The sequence below is a fragment of the Mytilus trossulus genome, chromosome 1 (genome assembly GCF_036588685.1).
Source record: "Mytilus trossulus isolate FHL-02 chromosome 1, PNRI_Mtr1.1.1.hap1, whole genome shotgun sequence".
NCBI classification, from domain to species: Eukaryota; Metazoa; Mollusca; class Bivalvia; order Mytilida; family Mytilidae; genus Mytilus; species Mytilus trossulus.
Window position 1 is genome coordinate 16,098,321 of NC_086373.1, and position 4,464 is coordinate 16,102,784.

The 4,464-nt window shown below is 33.6% G+C and overlaps 1 long non-coding RNA gene across 1 annotated transcript; it reads right to left on the reverse strand.

Moving 5' to 3' along the window:
- Positions 1-3,324: 3,324 nt before the first annotated feature.
- On the reverse strand, positions 3,325-4,464 carry LOC134716635 (uncharacterized). The gene is made up of 3 exons (XR_010106884.1): positions 4,345-4,464; positions 3,605-3,701; positions 3,325-3,334 (listed from the first exon to the last, which is right to left on the reverse strand). It is a non-coding gene; the product is annotated as an uncharacterized LOC134716635 (long non-coding RNA).

The following is a 4,464-nucleotide window of genomic DNA, read 5'->3' on the forward strand; positions in this document are numbered from 1 at the left end:
GGATGGTGAGTCCACTTGGTGCTTATAAATATTAGTGTTGATCAAGCTTATATTTAGTTGACTGTCTATACACCTCATGCCAGAATGTAATTCTTTATTTTCTTCTCTTTTCAGGTCAGCATTATCGAGCGGTCGAAGTGTACAGATGTTACCAGTCGTCTCCATTTTGCAGTCAGACGATTTAAAAGTTTGCCGCACATAGGAAGTACTTGCACTAGCTGATTCAGGGATCTGTATTGACGTCTGGCTTCTGCTTCTACCACTGGATTTGCCTGCTTGGAAGCATCCAGGATTTCTTGGAGAGTTGTCTTTCTTTGACCATTTCTTGGTATGACCTTTAGTGAACATTTTGAAAAATTAAACTGGATCAGTTATATCCCAACTTGGACTAATGGCATAAAATTTGGACACCCTGATATTTATAATAAAGTGATGTACAATATCTGCTTTGATGTACATATTTGTTCTTTGATGCAATATGTGGTATGGTGTTACAGAGACCACCTTCTGAGGCAACTCTAAATTAAGTGTTTTCTTAACAGTATCCAGTTAAGCCAATTATTTCATTTTCAGGGGTCCAGATTAAGATTGTTTGATCAAATCTATGAAAATATGTTTCTTAATAATTTATTGAGTAATTAATTTAACAAGAAAGCATATTGGATGTTTTCAATTAACTTTTTAAATATTTTTTGTTGTCAAATTTGATCATGTGGATGTATTTTTTAATAAAAAAAAATTCTTACAAAAATCATTTAAAATATTTAAATCTCTTTATTGATAAAAATAAACAAATAGTTAAACTTCAATAAAAAGTTTATTTGAATGTGATATTTCAAGGAATAAAGAAATTACACTAGTTTGAAATTTTTATTACATGTAACATGACCTGGTGTTTCACATGAATATTGGTACCTCAGGTAAACAAGTCAAGTACCTGTGAATTTTGTCTAATTATTGTTTGAGTTATATTTTACTTATTAAAGATAAGATAAGCTTATTTTTAAGATAAGTTTTGAAAGTGAGTTTTGTATTTAAGTATTTTTAAAGGAATTTTATTTAATTTAATTTAGCTAAAAAAACAAGAATTTTTGAAAAAACCCAATTTTTATTTTAAAAAACATGATTTTTTAAAAAATTTCTTTCAAATTCTTGAAATTTAGCCATTTAGCTGCTACAGACACCTTACTTTTTTAAAATATCTTGTTTAACAAGAAAGTTATTAAACTTTAACTTTTTCTAGTAGATACATGTTTTGTAAATTTCCTGCCATAAAATTCCTGTAAATTTTAACATGAGGGTAGTGTTATTAAAAGAATCAGGACTACCATAAAACTTGTCGGATTGATTTGAAATTTTGTATGCTGGTTCGATATAGAATAAACTTAATGCATGCTAATTTTTTTGGCATTTAATTGAAGAATAAGGGTCTAATAGGCCCAAGACCACAATTAATGACCCTACTTTTCGTTGTTCACGAATATAGTTCCCTTTAATTAAGGTGTATTCTTTCTTTATTTTTTTTCTTGGCCTTTCTCATTGATTATTTAGTTTTTATGGGTTGGAAATGAAAGAAGATAGGTGAAATAAACTTTTGGTTGTTGTATTTTAACTTATTTTGATATGGAAAGAGTGATTAGGCTAAGTGCAAAAAGGTGATATTTACAGTTTTCGGAACATCTCTTGACTTGTCAATAGGGGTAGGGATGTGTATTGGCTAATTTTGTAAAAGTGATTGCTTCAATCTTTCTGAATTTTGGATATACTTTTGGACAGGTACTATACATTACACACACAAAAGATTGGACAAAAGTGCATGGTGCAAATTTTTTAATGTGACAAAAAGTTATAAAGAACTAATAGAGGAATTAATTGTGGTCTGTGGCCATTACAGGCGACAGACAATTCATCAAACACTACCATTGCACTGTTAGGACTGGTCATACGTAGATCTTTTATTTCCCCATGGCGGGAAAATATATTATACAATGAAGACAAATCATAGCCAGGTAATATTCTTTTCAGTTGCCATCGCACATTTAGTGTTGCTAAGGGGCGCTGGTATCGTTCATTTTCTTTGACAAGATTCTTGGTTTCCTTCATCCATCTGAAATTGAATATTTATTTCAACTGAGATAAAATATGCATTTCCACAGAACCTCATATATAGAAATGGGTTTCTATAGAAAAGTGTATCATCTTCTCAACTGACTTTAACATTTTGTTTTTGTGTTTTCCTGGTTCTGACAACACTTTTCTATATATATAAGTAACGGTACGTTTGAGCTCATAGAATGTTTAACTCCGTTATATTCTTTATGTGCATATCCAAGTCAGTAGTCAATATAATTGTCGTTCGTTGTTGTTTGACATTTTTTTCCCGTTTATAGTTGTCAACATAAATCAGACCGTTTCTATTTTTTTTGTCTGAATTGTTTTACATTCTGTCATGTCGAAGTCTTTTATGTCATACTAGTAGGCTATACGTATGTGTTTTGCTAAATGTTGAAGGCCGTAGGGTGACCTTTTTTTTTTTACCTATGGATTTGCTGATTGATTTTCCATCAGTCTTTGTGTCTTGCTCGTATAGTTGAAGCCGGTGCACGCGTGACCTATACTGGTCAGTTTAAGAGTTTTCTACCTATGGGTTTGTTGATTTTTCATCAGTCTTTTTTGTTTTGCTCGTGGTTGAAGGCTGTACGCGATGGCGTGACCTATACTGGTTTTGAGAGTTTCTTCCTCTGGGTTTGTTAGTTTTTCAGCAGTCTTTGTGTTTTGCTCGTTGTTGAAGGCTGTACGGTGACCTTTATATGTTTTATGAGTTTTCTACCTATGAGTTTGTTTTTCATCAGTCTTTGTGTTTTGCTCGTTGTTGAAGACTGTACGGGGACCTTTATATGTTTTATGTGTTTTCTACCTATGAGTTTGTTGGTTTTTCATCAGTCTTTGTGTTTTGCTCGTGGTTGACGGCTGTACGCGATGGCGTTACCTAGACTGGTTTTAAGAGTTTCTACCTCTGGGTTTGTAGGTTTTTCATCAGTCTTTGTGTTTTGCTCGTTGTTGAAGGCTGTACGGTGACCTTATATGTTTTATGAGATTTCTGCCTATGAGTTTGTTGATTTTTCATCAGTCTTTGTGTTTTGCTCGTTGTTGAAGGCTGTACGGTGACCTTTATATGTTTTGTGAGTTTTCTACCTATGAGTTTGTTGATTTTTCATCAGTCTATTCATCATCGGTGGTGTGTAGCAGCATACCTCACGTACAGCATGCACCACATTCTCAAAACACGTACATTTTAATCCATCTTTGCTTGGCACGTCAACTGTAGGTATATCTACAAAAAAATGAAATCGTATCAATAATTTGAAATAGCATCGTGTATACATTTTTACTGAAACGCAAGTTTGTTTTGTGCTGAAGATAGAAACACTCAAAGAGATATTGGAAACAATTCGCAGTATATTTTTTTTTACATAAAGACGTGTAATTTTCATTTTTCTAAAGGAAATAATTTAGGTATGCTGTGTGGTAAGGAATGAATACGATATAACAGGGTTAATAGTATCCCAATATCAACAAAATCGTAACTTCTAATTATACTTACCAAGAAGACAACCTCTGTTGACGTATTTCTCTCTTAGTCTAGGAACTGGTTGGTTGGGGTTGACTAGCCGTTTGTAGGTTCTCCAAGTATCTGGAAACTACAATTTACAAATTGAGAATAAGGTTAGTGTAGACTAGTAGATCTATGCAAAACACGCCTTAATCGGTCGATAAAATGGAAACAACTACACACAATTCTTTGCACAGTTCACGACGGTCGATGTAAATTTCATTAGTTGATACCGTCTGTGGATTCCATATTTACAATACTACCTGGGGTTTGAACCCGGGACCCTAGGAAAATATGCCACCGCCACAGCACGACCAATGTATACTCCTTCAGCAGATGGTATAACACCGATATATCGTACAACGGTTTATACAGTGGTCATTTGTAACGAGATATAGGAAGATGTGGTGTGAGTGCCAATGAGGCAACTCTCCATCCAAGTAATAATTTAAAAAGTAAACCATGATAGGTTGAAGTACGGCCTTCAACACGGAGCCTTGGCTCACACCGAACAACAAGCTATAAAGGGCCCCAAAATTACTAGTGTAAAAGGTTTTCTTCGTTTCTCATCTAACAAGCAAAGAACTTTTAATTTTGTAAAAAATACTTATTCAAACAATAATATAGCCTGTAGTTGAAGAATATGCAGTAGCAATGCTAATAGAAGGAGACCAAGATACGTACGTGAATAATTTTGAAAATGGCAATATGAAACATAGAAAAATAATTACCAAGTTATACAAACCTGACTTGATTTTGTATGTAATCTCTTTCCTATTTTTGGCACAACAGTTGGAATAACCACATCAAGTTTCTTTGTGTTACCCACCAGCATCCTGCCCCATTTTTAC